The 15,358-nt window shown below is 48.4% G+C and overlaps 1 protein-coding gene across 2 annotated transcripts in view; it reads left to right on the top strand.

Annotated features, from left to right (window-relative positions):
* Vac14 (VAC14 component of PIKFYVE complex) overlaps window positions 1-15,358 on the top strand; it is a 106,115-nt gene that overhangs the window by 37,702 nt on the left and 53,055 nt on the right. The gene's annotated exons all lie outside the window — the stretch shown is intronic.

Genomic DNA, 15,358 nt, shown 5'->3' with positions numbered 1-15,358 from the left:
CTTAAAGTTGGTCCCAAAGCCTTGCTTCCTGGGGCCATCATGAACTTCTAGTGTGAAAAGGAGAGGGTGGCCTTTGTGGGAGCAGGGCACTCCAACTCACCATTACTCTACCTTCATTCTTGGCATCATTGGCTCCAGAGTTTGGGCAGGAGTTTCTTTTTAGGGCTCCCCTGCCTCTTAGCCAAGGGGCAGGTGTGCCTGTTTCTAAGGACACAGTACTCCATCTTCCAGATCGGTCCTTCTGGCTGTGTTTTGGATGCTGCTGGTCTAAGCTGTGATGTGGCCGTCACCCTTTTCTGGGCTCTCATCACTGAGGGATGGTAGGGCCTTGTCTCCACATAACAGTCGGCTTATGACTTGTGCAGTAGGGCCATGGGGGAGGACAGGACTGGTGTTGGGAGAAGGAGAAGTTGCTCGACTTCTTTGGAATGATGCAGCTTGGTCTTCCCTGGGCTGTTTGTTATGAGGCTCACTTAGGGCCCTAGCTACTGTCCTGCAACCTGGATTTGCTTTCTTGAACCTGGGTTGATGAGAAAAGCCAGCAGGCAGGTATCACCCTCCTGGTCCTCTCATGCTCTCTACATTTCCAGAAAAATCCCAAACAGATGGTCTGTGCACACCTTTGGCCCCTCCTACCCACATCCACCCTGCTGCCCCATGCAGTCTGAGACCCAGGTGGATGTGTGGTCCAGTTCTGCCTGTGAGCTAGGAGTGACTCATCAAGGAGTTGAGAGCAAAAAGAAGGGGAGAAGTCTGCTGATTGGCTCTTTCCATGGGCCTTCACTGGAAGCAGCTGAGTTTTCAGTCCTTTAAATTGAGTTGTTTAATCCCATCCAGCCGCCTTTGCTTGGAATTGGCTTTTGTGTGTGATGTGTTTAGTGGGAGCACAGGAGATACAGTCCATTAAACTGCTCTCTTCAGGTTGCGGCTGTGGAAACTCGATTTGCTGAAGTGCCAAATGTTGTCAGAGCTTTGGGGGCACATCTTGTGGGCCTCATGAGGAGAGAATTAAAGCTGATCTTGGGGACAGTTGGGGTTGGGGGCTGCTATGAGAGAATGGCCTCTCTTTCCTGCCTCTCTCGCGGGATCTGGGGTCCTTGCTAATCAGTGGTGAGTCAGGTTGTGCCTGTTCTCAGTCTTCAGCAGGATGCCGTTCCTGAATAGACCTTCCTGGTCTTTTAACCTTGAGGACACACTGTGGACTTGGCAGTGGGAGTCCCTTCCTCCTGGGTCCTCTGTAGGAGATACAGGAAGTGTTTCCTGATAGGTTTTTCCAGATTTTCCAGGCACTGCTCTGCTCTGGTCACCCTGGGGCTGCCTGAGGTTCACAGACCATGCTGGACTCTGGTTGTAGCTGTTAGAAAACCTCAGAGCCGTTTTGGGGGAGGGAGTAGCTCTGTTATTTCCATTTTGCAACACACAAAAAAACTAAGGCTCTAACTTGCCCACAACTAAGAGATGCTGGAGCCTAAACTCAAAACCAGATCTGTTTGAGGCCAAGCTCCATCCCCTTAACTATTTAACTGCCGTGCCCATGTCCTCTCAAGTATGGATTCCCCCTGGGGAGGTCGGCACTTGGGTTTTCTCCTGATTTCTCTAGAAGGATCATTGCCCTTTTCCCCCTTGTTCTGTTCAGATTCTCAGTTCAGTATGAAACGTTTTATTTTTTGAAAAGGCCCCTCCCACTTCAGCCCTAAATCCTTTGTTCTCTTTGCTTATTGATTTTAGGAAGCTCTTTGTATATTTAGGACATCTATTTGTCATCTCTGTTGCAAATGCTTTTTTCTCTCAATAATACTGTGATGAACCCTGTGATTTATATTCTATTCCTCACTCTGGTTTAGATGCACTAACCCCAGGAGACAGAGTGTACCCAGGTGTTGATGATGCAAGAGCCAGGCATGGGGAAGACAGGGCTCAGAGACTTAGCTCATCCCTACGCTCTGTCTCTCAGTCTTGTTAGCCTGTGGCCTCACTATAGAGTGTCTTGACTGCCATTGTTCTTCAGTTCTGCCAGAGTGACAGATTGGTAGGCCACACCCCTCTGGTGTGCATTGTCTAGTCTTCCTTTATTAAGAATAAGAGGCTGTTTCCTCCCTTCCGCCTGCTCCTTGTAGACATTATCTGAATCCTTTTTGTCAGACACAGTTTGCGGGTGTCAAATTAATATTCTTGGCACTGAAGTAGAAATCCTCTCATTAGCTACAGGTCCAATAACTTGTTTTTTCTGAGGAATGTGACCCTGATTTCCCCAACATGGAATGCAGGGCACATGCCCACAACTTCCTGGTGGGCCTGGGTGTTAGGATCTGTGCTTCCCATGCCCTGGAAGTGCCAGGTGACAGCTGCTGGCTTCCTGAGAGAGCTCTGCCTGAAGACAGGGTCCTCTCCACCTTCAGATAAGCTGGCCCTGAGGCTTCAGGTGACCCGTGCCTCCCATGTGTGGGTGCTTCGCAGCCTACATGTAAAATTCTCATGGGAAAGGGGTGGCACTCAGTCTCAGAAGAGACCTGGAAGGACCATATGTCTCCTCTGAGTGAATGTGGACAGCCTGAACAGTTGGTTTCCAATCACAGGGCAGAGTTCTACCTCTGGGCTATCCTGGGTGGTGGCCTTGCGGAAAGAATTTAACCTGCCTGTGACCATGAAATGAGGCTAACAAAGTCCATACCTGCCTTTTAAACAGAACACAGAGACACAGCACTCACAGACCCTGCCCACCAGTCACCTCTCATCATTCCCAGGTTTCCCTATTGAGAAATTGGCTTTAAAAAAAAAAAAAAATCCCTGCCTGGGAGCAAGGCTCATACCCAGTGAGTCATCTTGTCCTTCAGTAACAGCTCAGGATTTGTATGGCAATTGTACTCAGTGACAGTTAAGGTAACACACCATTTTTAGTCTATGATCTAGAGTGGCATCCCCTCCTGGTAATGTTCTCTTCTTAGGTGACAATGCAGCTTGGTAATCAGGAACACAAGTCTTAGGGTCAGGCAGTCCAGAAGTCCAGTCCTGGCTCTGCCACCTAATTGTTGGCTAGCCTGTCCCCCTAAAGGAGAAATGACAAAGGCACCTCCCTCTGGGTGTGTTGGAAGGGTTAAATGGACTCGCGAGCAACAGATGCTAAGCACAGGCCCCAGGATGCAGACAACCCCATGGTAAACAAAGGCTCCTCATTTCTGTAGAAGACCTCAGCAAAATGAGCCCCATGTCTACTCACACCCCCCCTCCCCTCAGTTTCTTCAGACAACACCTAATCACAGGATGCCCACAGCTCTGTCTTCCTCCTGCCTATGGGGCACAGAGCAGGCTAAGGAGCCTGTGCTCCAATAGAAAGCTAGGCAGTGGGTAATAGGGAAGTGAAGAGTGCCCCTTGATGTCCTTCCTCCCCTCCCTCAACCTCCCCAGCAGCCCTGGGTTAAAGCTAGCATCCAGTGCCAGCCTCACTTCTTAGAACCCTGACGTCAGCATGTTCCACGGTGTCTGAAACATCGCTCCTCATATTAGCTGAGGAAGCCTCCAGCTGGCTGCCTCAGGTCCAGGGAGAGAAAGAGAAAGGACATCATTGGCAGAGACTCATCAGGACCTCAGCAGCCATGGCCTGTCCCCCTTCCCCCTTAGCAAATTCTCTAAAACCAGTAAGTAGGCCCTCCTGGGTCCCACCTTACTATGGACCTGTTCTCTCAGCAGTGGGGCCTGTTTGGCATACCCTGCCTCAGCATCTCAGGTATCAGAAGAGATTACCAACCCAGGAGAAACTCCTTGCTTTTCTCCTCCCTTAACTTCAAAGTCACTATCAAGAGAAGTTGCTGACAAGAGCTATAGCCTGATGGGAGTGGTGCAAAAGCAGCAGAAAGAATGAGAACCACCTTCTAGCAAATGTGTCAGGAGGCAACAGCTGGGGTGCAGTCCTGGGCCTTTGCTGTGCACCCACGGGGGAGGTCTCAGGGATAACTTAAGGCACCTGAGAAAGGGCTTTTTATAAAGGTGCTGAGGGTCCCCTGCAAATACAGTGATGGTCCCTGATCTAGGACAGGTCACTGGCTTTCATGTCCTCAGCCTGATGGGATGTGACAAAAGTGAGGACACCTGCCTAGGCTGAGCCCTGACCAAAGCAGAATTGGGCATCCTTGAGCTCTGGCTGTCCTCACTGGTGCACCTCTCTGCCTGTGCTGCTAGTCTCCAATTCTGGGCCTCTTGGTCTCTCACCAAAGGGCAGGGCTCCAGGGTTGAGCCTGCTATGCCATGAACCCCATTTGAGGAAGGGGTTGACCTGGCAGGAGTTGGGAAATTAAACCTGTTTTCATGGTGCAGGTCTCTGGAGAAAGAGAAGATTCTTGGCCCTCAAGGGAGAGGGCTTGACTAGCCAAGTCAAACTGCCAAAGACACTTTCAGGGCTCATTTGTAACGTAAAGAATAGCACAGGCTTTGCTAAGACAGTGCTATTATTAATGTGGCCTCTCCTGGCAGGTGCCCACCCTAATGCCCTAAACAGATCAGGGAGAGACTACTTTGTTGTTTTTTGCATTTCAATTTATATTTATATTTATTCATGTGTCTGTCTGTCTGTCTGTGTCTGTGTGGCAGTCAGAGAATAACTTGTGGGAATCAGTTCTTTCCTATAGCACATCTAATAAAAATCCAGAGACAGATATTGGAGTTCAGCCTGAAGATCAGAAAAGCAAAACAACCAGCCACTGGCTTTTACCCCTACCTCAGTCCAAAATGGCGATCCTGCCTCCAGGAATCTCAGAATGAGACTCTGTATGAGAGCTGTCTCCTCCTGTTTTATATTTCTCTCTAGGGCATGCACCACTACTGCCAGTTGGTATGGCAAACTAGTATGGCTACTGGAATTTAAAGTGTGTGTCACCACTGCCTGGTCTGTAAGACTGACCAGGGCGGCTGTTTTACTCTCTGATCTTCAGGCAAGCTTTATTTATTAAATAAATATTTCCTTTCTACTGGTAAGTTCCAAAGATCAAATTCAGGTCATCTGGCTTGGCAAGAAGCCTCCCTCCCACCTTCTACCAGCTGAGGCTACTTTAACTCAGTGTCAAGGCCAAGCAGCCCTGTTGTCCCATTGAGTCTCTTTTCTACTCAGTACACCTACTCACAGTTGTAGCACCTTGATTTCCCCATTATCAAGGAGTCTTGCCACTTCAGTCTGGTGAGCTTGGGGTTTCCTGCTTTGATTAGTGATAACAGGGGCATTGGCATGAAGTCTCCCTCAAAAAGATACCCCAGCCAACAGCTTGCTAAGAGAAGTCTTGTAGATTCCAAGGTAACCAGGGCTCTTCTGTTCTAAAGGGAGGGCCTTCAGTTGAAGATTAGCCATCTAGGATCTGCTTCCAAATGGAGGCTTGTATTTAAATAGGGCACTTCTATTAAAGGCAACTCGAGGAGCCAGTAATGGCCCCCTCTGATTGCCTCAATGGTAGCCTCCCACAGGAACCATGCTGCAGTGTGCCTGTGAGGAGACAGGGCACACATAGGTCCACTGTTCCACCACATCTGTCTTATGTCTTCATCTCTTTTCCTGTTGCTGTGGCGGGATGCTCTGATAAAGGCAACTTAAAGGAGAAGCGACTCACATTCAAGGGTACATACAGTCCATCCTAGCAGGGTGAATGGGCAGGCGCTTGAAGCAATTGGTAACAATTAGAAAGCAGAAAGGGATAAATAAATGCTGCACAGTTCCCTTTCTCATTATACAGTCCCGGATCCCCTGCCTAAGGAATGGCATCCACAGTTGGCTTCCTACCTCAATTAACACAGCAAGCTAACCTCCCGCAAGCATATCCAGAGGCCTGTACCCCAGGTATTGCTAGGTTTTGTCAGAATAACAATACCAACAATCTGTTTTCTCAGTAGATCTGACCGGTAGTCCTACAATGGTTTCAGTTCTCTTGGCTTGACTCAGAAGGAGGTTCATACATAGGGAAGATAACTCATCCAAGGTCATGCAACTAAGAGCTAGAATTGGGAGCTGGGTAGATCTGATTCCAGGGGATCTAAAAACCCCACACAGTCTCTACTGTGGACAGGGGGCCAGCTCAGATTCGGATACAGTTCATGTAGGACTGGTCTCTCATATTGCCATAATAGAATTTTGTTCTTGGCTGACCTCAAGTTATGAATGCACCCTCTCCCTCTCAGCATTTGATCTTGACTTTGCTTTCTTACCTTTTCCAGTTCTTGTGGGCTGCCTCTGGACTACTCACAGATGGGACAGGCAGTCGGTAGCTCCAGGCTCAGATCAGAAACCCTCTCTGTCCTCCATCTGGTTTTCTAAAAAGCTGAGGCCAATTCACCAGGGGTCTCAGAGTTCAGGAGGCCTATGGTCCCATGCCACCCAGCTCTCCACAGGACCAGTTTTCTTCTCTAAGATGCTAGAGTTGGACTGGATTGGCCTTGGTCCTTTCCAGCTCTGACTTTGTGTGGTCCTGACTCCACTCCCTGGAATACTAATGCTGTGTGTTCAGAAGCCGATAGTCTTCCCTGAGAATGGAACTTGTTCTTCTATCTCAGTTCCTTGCCTCAGTTTATTTCACTCTGGTTTTCTTTCCGTCTACTCTCCAAAACAAACAAAAACAACCTCTCCGCTTCTGCCTCAGTTCCACAGGTTTCTTTAAAATCAGATTATCCAATAGATTAAAATCTTCACCCATAACAACACTAAAATAACGTCAGTAGCCAAGAGCTTAATTCTTCCAGCTAGGGGCCTACTCCCTGTGAGAAAACAGGGGGCTCAGGGTCCGTGTCCATCCGTCGTCGTCCCCCTTCCCCGTGGCACAGGGCCCTTATCCACAGCATTGGATGCTGTGTCTGCACTCAGACACAGCTGACCCTGCAGCTTCCTACTTCCCTTTCTCTCCCAAGTGGCAGGCAACAGGAGCTGCCAGGCAGTGAGAGGAAGACACTGCATCCTGGTCCCAATCCCTGTGTCTTCCTTCTAGGGACAGCCAGACCCCCTGGCCCAACTCTTCAGCGACTGCACCCCACAGCCCAGCAAAAGTACCTGGAGCTACCGCTAGGAGCCTAGGGAGGATGTAGATTTTCTAAATTAAGTCCTTGTCAACAAGTCGTTGCCAAGGATGGAGGAACAACAGTTGTGTCCGTCTAGAGGGCCTCTGCTCTAGGTTTCACACTTTTCCCCGTCTCTCCATTAGCCACCCTAAAGGGGATGGGGAGACCACAGTAACCACAGGAAGCCTGATCTCATTCCACCACAAAGTCAGTTTTGTGGGCCAGAAGGACCTGTCTGTTTGTCTCTCAATACTTGCATGGGACAGAGGACAGACATGCAGCCAGATCTGAGGCCAGTGACTGCCCTGAGTGGAGTGCTGTAGCAAGCCGCTGCCTAGCTCCCTCCAGGGGGACAGCAGAGCGGACTGAGAAAGACAGCAGAAAAGCAAGCTTGCTTTCTCGGGGGTGGGGCCTGCTTGGAGCAGGAAGACTAAACAGAAGGGTTCAGCTTGCTCCTGGGATAGGGAACAGAGTTGCTTAAAGGCCTGGCCCTGCCACAGGCCCCAATGCCCATCTCTCCTTGAACTTCCCAAATGATCACACTTCAGGGGTCAAAGTTCAACCATTAGACTTCAAAGCCCTGAAGCACTGTCCACACCAGGCTATGTCAGAATCCTCTGCAGTTTCAGAGCTGGCTACTTGGGCCTTGTCCCACATCCCCTCCGCTGTACCCTCAGCCTGGGTCTGGTTGCCTGGGCGGCGCTGGCATTTTTCACAGACTCCCAGGAGACATGGTGCACATATCTGATTGAGAGCTACAACTGTGGATCAGAATGAGATCTGTGGAAGCAGGGACCCCAGCTCTCAACTCCCATGCCTCTCCATGTAGTCTGGAGGCAGTAGCCAGACCATGACTGTGGTTACCCCATGCACCACACACTGTTCCTGGCATCTTTAGAAGTCAAGTGTTCTTCCAGATTGCATGGTTTGTTTGTTTGTTTTTTTGTTTGTTTGTTTGTTTTTTCCCTCCTCTGGAAAACTGAAAGTGGCAGTTTCCTGTGGGTTCACAAGATGCTCGGCCAGTAGAGGGCCACTCTCCACAGTAACAGTTCAGACAACTCTCTGGCTTTGTCACAGGCCTGGTCCCCAACACTCACCTTCATCCACCCAGCTGCCTCACAAGAGGGCTCTGGGGTTTTTTCCGTTTCACCTGAGAGAAAACTAGTTTCAAAGAACCCAAAAAAGTTGAGGAATTTATTTGGTCCAGATTTGTAGTTTCCTGAATCTCTCTGAAGCCAATGTATGATCTCTCCTTTCCTCTCCTCTACTCCTCTCTCTCTCTCTCTCTCTCTCTCTCTCTCTCTCTCTCTCTCTCTCTCTCTCTCTCTCTTTCTCTCTCTCTCTCTCTCGCCGGAGCTCATCACTTGATGACAGAGCTCTAGGGCATGCATGTGTACCACTGTCCTGCTGCACTGTGTTCCCTAACAATCACAGAGAATTCTACCCCTAAGAACCAGGATCTCAGGTCAGTACAAGTGAGAATGGCTGGATCAGCAGGAAGGATGACCTGTGGGGTTAGAGGGTAGGTTCAGCAGTCCACTCTCCCAGTGATCCTACCATAGGCTGCCCTTTCTTCTGTCCTGTACCCCAAGAGGGGCAACCACCACCATCATCTACACTGACCTACACAACTAATCGGCGGTACTGACTGGCCTTCGTATAGACAGTCCAGGTCTAGACACTAGGAAAGATCTCCGAAGTCCATTTGGAAAAAAAAAAAAAAGCTGCCTAAATTCCCCTAGGATGTGTACTCAGTCAGCCAACGTTGACTGTGAGCCGTGTGTGTGTGTGTACAGATGCAAGTTACTTTGCTTTGCCAAGACACTAAAAAGCAACCTGAGTAGTTTTCTAATAGGACAGGAAATGTGTTCACACCTAGACAGACCTTACCCACCTGAATTCTAAACTTTTTTTCTTGGGGCAGTGCTCATCTTGTTGCAGAGGGCAGGGTACCATGTGACCACAGCTTTGCTCAGAATGCCAGCCTGCCTGCTGCTTTCTGCAGCTTCTGTTTACCTTGTGTCTAGGGCGGAGGCCTCCAGCCCTGCTGCCAGCTGGTGTGGGTGCATTTCCCACTTCTCTTGGCCTTCAGTCTGGCTTCCTAGGGTGAATTCTCTGGCTGATTCCCCGAGCCCCAGGGCAGCAAGAGCCAAGTCATATGTGGCCACGAATGGAGGAGGCCTGGCCACTGAGCTATACCCTTATAACAAAAGGAACTAGTTCCTATGTGGGCAGAAACAGAAAGCCCAATGTTCCTGTGAAAGCCAGGCCTTGGTGCCTCTGCCTTCCTGTCAGCCTTGCTTCAGAGCATGAGGGACAACCTGACCTGGCCCAGATCACATGTGAGACACTACAATCAGCTGTTCTAGACAGAGTCTTCAGATATTCCTTGGCACTGGCTTACACTAGCCAGAATGCAGTGTCCAGAGTCAGGAGCTGCATCCATCTCTCTTGCCAGTACAAAGTGTGCCTCTTGGGAACATTCTTAGAGCTTCTTCCCGGCCAGCACTGAAGAGAGCAGTTTGGGATTTTCCTGACAATAGAAAAAGATTTCCCTTCGAAGGAGCTGGGTTCCTGAGCCAATTGACATCCAGAGCCTCAGCTAGCACTTGCCTACATAAACCTAGAGCTTCCTAATGCTTCCTAAAGCTCAGTGGGCAGTCTTGTCCATCCATCCCTTTGGCAGCAGTTATTCCAAACTATGCATCATCTATTTCCTTTCCCTGTGCTGCAGTAGGTTAGTATCTCCTAAGTGATTGCCTGGGGCTTAGAGCCAGAGTGTTGGTTGACGGCAAGAACAGGCTCACCAGTGTGGGGACTTGAAACTGCAGTACTTGTCCGCAGCCTATAGCCTTACCAGCTGGGACAGTGGAGCAGCCACAGTGCCTGGGAAAGGCAGAAAGCCTTCCAGTCCTACATCATTTCCTGAGCTGGGCTCTAGACAGGTATTGGAGTGATGGACACCCGTTAGACCAGCAAAACATGGGAAAAAGCAACACAGTCTAGAAGAGAGTTGCCCTTGGCTACTAGAAAATGAGGGTGACAGATGACAGTGTCCATGTTTATCCTTTGTGGAAAATGCCGTTTGCTACTATAAAGTTGTCTTCAACAAAGGGGATCATCTTAGGAATCCCTGGTTTTTCTTCTCTGTTGCCTACCCCATGGGAAATACAAAGCCCCTTTCCTGCAGCTCCTGAGACTTCCCTCAGAGACAGTATTCACTGTCTTCAACCTTGACCCTTGCACCCCACCAAGGAGTCAAGGCAGCACATTGCACTCCAGAACCAGGGACCAGCTGATGGCCCTCCCCACCCCCTTCCACTGCCATGGTAACAGCAGGAGCTCCTGCTCCTGCAGAATATTGCTTTCTTGTAACCTCCCTCCCCCTCCCCTCTTCTTTCTCTCACACAAAAAGAAAGCACAAGTGTTTTATATTCATTTTGCAAAAATGCTGTGTAGCGCATACTAATTGGTGTGGCTTCCTCCTGCTTTCTTTGAGCTAGTCCCCATCCTCAGAGCCAGGACTCTAGGCCAACCATGGGCATGGACCCAGGCAGCCTGCTCACTGGCAGGAGAACTGGATCTGGGTTTCTGGGGGTGGAGCAAAACTGGCCACATGTCTGTGGCTCTGGGGCCTTTCCTTCTGGCCTTGTGAGGTCCTTGAGCAAGGATCCCTTGTCTCCCAGCTTCCTACTCACACTCCAAGGATTGCAGGGTCTCCAGGGAAGTATAGAACACCACAACCCAGGGCTGGGCACAGAGACTCAAAGCCAGTTCTAACAGGAAGAGTGGACTTCTACTGTCTCTGCTGTCTCTCCCAGGGCCCCTGTTGACAAGACCTTTCTCTGCCATAGCACTCTTCCCTGGGCCAGATCTTTATTTTGATTGTTGCTTCAAAGCCCAAAATCCAAGTTGGGATTATGAGTCGGCTGAGAAACAGCTAGCCCCGGGATTTGATCACAAGAGCTAATGTCAGAGAGCTACTATATATTCCCACAGTAACTCCCCAGTATCCACTGTAAGTCATTCCTTGCCGTCCATTCAAGTAGCCCCTTCCCCTCTTCAGTTCTGTTCTATTTAAGGGGCGGGAAGGGTTAGTTCATTGTGTGTGCACCTGTGCATGTATGGTGTCTCAGGCAGGGCTATGGGCTTTTTGCCAGTCTCTAGGACCAGAAACAAATAATTTGCTTTGTAAGCACAGGAGGAGTAGCGGGGATCACCAGCGGAACCTGTAGACAACATTTCCGGCTTGAATTGTGCAATTGAAGTGTAATTTGCATTCATTTGCCGTTTGATGTTAAGCTTTCTAAAATAAGAGAGTTCTGAATGCAAAATGTGCAACCTTTCTGGCTCTGCTCTCCTGTCCAGTGGGCAGGAGGCAATAATGCAGAGATGGATGGTGTACAGTCTCATGAAAAGCCCTGTGTGAACACTGTTATTCCCACCCCATCACCAAGCCAAGGCCATTAACATCTTGGTGTTGGGATTAAAAGTCTTGTAATAAGAGTGGTAAATCAGAATCTTTGAGCCTGCTTTCTGTGCTCTGTACATGAAGTCCCCTTGTTCCTTGGTATGCATAAAGGGTTGATGCAGAGACCCTTTGGATTCTAGAATCTGAAAATGTTCATATCCCTTCTATAAAATGGGCCAGTATTTTCATATAACCTGCATAGTCTGTTCCATGCACTTTTAAGTCATCTCTAGGTAGCATATTATACCAAATACAATTAAATGCTTTGGCAATACTATTATACTTCATTGTGTAGGAAATAGATAAGAAAAAACCTTCATATTACTGTATTTATGTACATCACAGTAATATTTTCAGTCCACAGTTGGTTGAATTCTTGGGCATAGAGGACCAGCTGATCTCACAGCCTTCAGGGCAGCTTTGCATGGTCAAGTCTCCATTTGTACAGGGAAATAGAGATGCTATTACCTGCAAAATGGAGCCCATATTCCTTTGTGTGGATCATAAGCTTGTGACAGTCCACTCTAGCCTCCTGAGCTTGTTTCTAGCTACACACACCTTCCAGTCCTCACATCCCTCTCTGGAACTAAAGCACCACAAGCGTTGTTTCCTGGAATGTGCCGAGTTGTTCTCTGCATCCATAAGCAGCTTATGCTAGTTAAAAGAATGCATCAAATGCCCTACATGTGCGCACACACGCACGCCTTTGGTGGATACATGTTCAATTGCTTCCAAAGGCTCCTGGCTCCCCTCAAACCACGTTGCTGATTCCTGAAGCCCAGAGGCTCTCTTTCAATAAATGTTTAATTGTGCATCCTATAGCCTGTAACTCAGACAGAGCCTGTCCTGTCTAGCCCTGTGTCTCCTATAGTCAGAGCAGAACCATAGTAACTACTCAGTAGGCTTTAGGAAGAGGAGAGCTGCATTGGATAGCATTACCTGGTCTAGGGGAGGTGTTGGGAGTCTGGAATATCTGACCACAAAGCCCTGAGTAGTTTTATTAACAAACTGAAGTTTAAGGACCAGAGCTGAGTATGAAACAGACACTCTTTATCTTGAGCTGGTGACGGTACAAATCTCAGATTCTCATGTAAGAGTGTAAGGTGACACGGATGGTGATTGAGTGTTAATTCCAGCCAGAAGCAAATACAGCTTGCTCCTCTGACCTCTCTGTCTCTTGTAGCCTGGTTCTTGAGCTGCTCCAGGAGACATGACCTTGTTCAGCTCATTCTTCCTGCATGCTACTGGTTCTTCCTAGGCATGTCTTCAGATGGAAAAAAGTACCCTGCAGACATCTAGTAGGTCATGTACCTGGTGTCAGGGATCATGCAAGAGCTGGGGGCATCTGTACCGCCAGCCTTGCTTGCCCATACTTTTCTCACTCAGAACATTTGACCTCAGAGGGCAAGTGTCCCTGTTCACCTGCACAGAGAGATCCCTGAGGGGGCAGCATGACTTGTAGAAGCAAAGTGCATGAAGGAGACCAGGGTGACCTCCTCCTCTTCCTCATCTGTCCTGAGTCTGAACCAATTGTCAGATCATAGGACATTAGAAAGAACTGCTCTTTGGGCAGTGGTGAAAGAAAGCCAATTCTCTAAAGTGCCGCCAGACTGGGAATTAGTGTGCTAATTTGAAATTTTGGTTTAGTTTTTACATTTTACATACAGTTCATATACCAAAACTGAGTAGTTTTTAAAATGTTTTACAATGGTTTTAGCCATCACTACTGCCTAATTCCAGGACATTTCATCCCCCAAGAAAGCAACTGTACCCATTAGCAGTCTCAACCCTAACTACTGGCAACCACAAATGTACCTTCATCTTTTCAGATTTGTCTCTTCTAGACATTTCATGTAATCATGGTAGTTTGTAGCCTTGGATATCTACCTTCTTTGACTTAGCAAGTGTTTATGAGGCTCTTCATATTGCTACCTAGGCCAATATCTTTTTTTTTAATTTGTGTATGGTATGTACACATGCCACAATCAAGGATGACTTTCAGGAGTCAGTTACCTTCTATCTTACTGAGCCAAGATCTCTGTTGTTTCTACTGATACACAACATATGTCAGACTGTCTCTGTCTCCCATCTCACTACAGGAGCACTGGGATTACAAATGTGCCCTACAGCTTATCAGGTTTGTACAGCAAGAGCTTTTACTCACTGAGTCAAGCCCCCTTCCTCATTTCTTTTTATGACCAGGTCATTTTTCTGTGGAATGGGTATACCACATCCTGTTTATCAGAAGAGAGACCTTTCTGTTGTTCAACTGGGATGAATGTTCACATAGAAGTTTCTGTGTGAACATACGTTGCAGTTCTCTTGGAGTGGGAGTACCCCTATGAAAACTCTGTTTAATTATTGTAGAACTTATCTTGACTTGATTCTTGCCATGCTGTTTAGTTTTGGTTGAGTCACCCCACACTGTCCCCCCACTCCAAGTCCCTGATCTAGTTTCCCATCCCTGACCTTTGGGAAGGTCCTTGCTTGTGAAATGGAGTTCCAGAGAATGGTGGGGGCTAGGATCTGCTTCTCTTTCAAAACTTCATAACTGTGCCATCTGCTTTCCCACCACACCCTTTTCCCTCTGTGTCTTCCCTTCCTGGAGCCGAGAGCCTGCTGGAGACTCTTCCTTTGGCTACAACCCAAACACACCTAGGATCCTCTAGTTCTTGGGCTGACATGGTGCTACCTTTTGTTCCTGCCATATGACAGGGCTGTGTAGGGGCCATGTCTTCCAGTCACTGCGGAGCCCTTTCCCACATTTCAGCAAATAGAACCTATTCCAAGAGCAACTAAAACCCAAATTCCAGTGCACAAAAGGACAGGCAAACCATAAGCTCCTGGCAAGGGCCATTGCTTTGTTGATTCTTATGCCCACAGCCATAGGCAAGGGTGGCTCTGACTCCCTCCTAACAGCCCAGTGTCTTATGCAGCTTGGATAAGAGCAAGAACTCATACAGGCCTTAAGAAGGTCTCAGGGCCTGTGTTAGGGGAAGAGTAGAGGTGGCATCTGAGTGAGTGACACCATGACCAGCCTAGAGGAGGCCAAGGTGCAGGTGTTAAGGTCATGTGCCAAATATGTGATATAGCTTAGAGAAGACCAAGAGGCCGGAAAAGATCAGCAGGCAAAGAGATCCTCAACCATGGTACAGGAAAGCTAGTCAAGCAGAAGACTGACAAGCAGAAAAGTGTCAAAAGTGACAATCACATAGCGTCAGGTGGGCACGTTCACATTTCAGAGACCTTTCCAGAGTTATACACAAGCACGCCTGTCATGGCATGTGTATGTAAATGAAGATCAGAGGACAACTTGTGCTAACTGGTTCTTTCCTTCCACCATGTGAGTTCTGGGAATTGATCTCAGATCAGCAGGTTTGATGACAAATGGTTTTACCTGCTAAGCCATCATGCCTGCTCTCTTTACCTTTTTGAACAGAGTCTCCTGCTGAACCTGGAGCTTACCATTTTAGCTAGACTGGCTGGCCAGCAAGCCCCATGGATTTGACCATCTCCTCCACTCCAGCACTGTGGTTACAGACATGTGCCACTGTGCCTGACTTTTCAATTGGATGCTGGAGATCCAAACTCAGGTCCTCTTGCTTGCAGGATAAACATTTTACCCACTGAGCCATTTCCCCAAACCCAGATTGGTCGTACCTTTCCCTCCTAAGTGCTGGGCTCACTGGTGTGCACTACATACCCTTTGGTGGTGAACAGCTCCTGGTGAGCCTTGTCATCTTGAAGGAAAGCAGCTTGTTGTTTGCAGTGTGCTGTGTTGCTGAGTTCCAGTGTTCATGGGTTGGGTGTATAGACTGTGATATTTTCAAATTGCAGTGTGTACATTAGGACATAACCCCA

The sequence above is a fragment of the Alexandromys fortis genome, unplaced genomic scaffold (assembly GCF_014885135.2).
Source record: "Alexandromys fortis isolate MF-2015 unplaced genomic scaffold, M_Fortis_MF-2015_v1.1 scaffold_1, whole genome shotgun sequence".
Lineage (NCBI taxonomy): Eukaryota > Metazoa > Chordata > Mammalia > Rodentia > Cricetidae > Alexandromys > Alexandromys fortis.
This window is presented reverse-complemented; position numbering and strand designations above follow the sequence as displayed.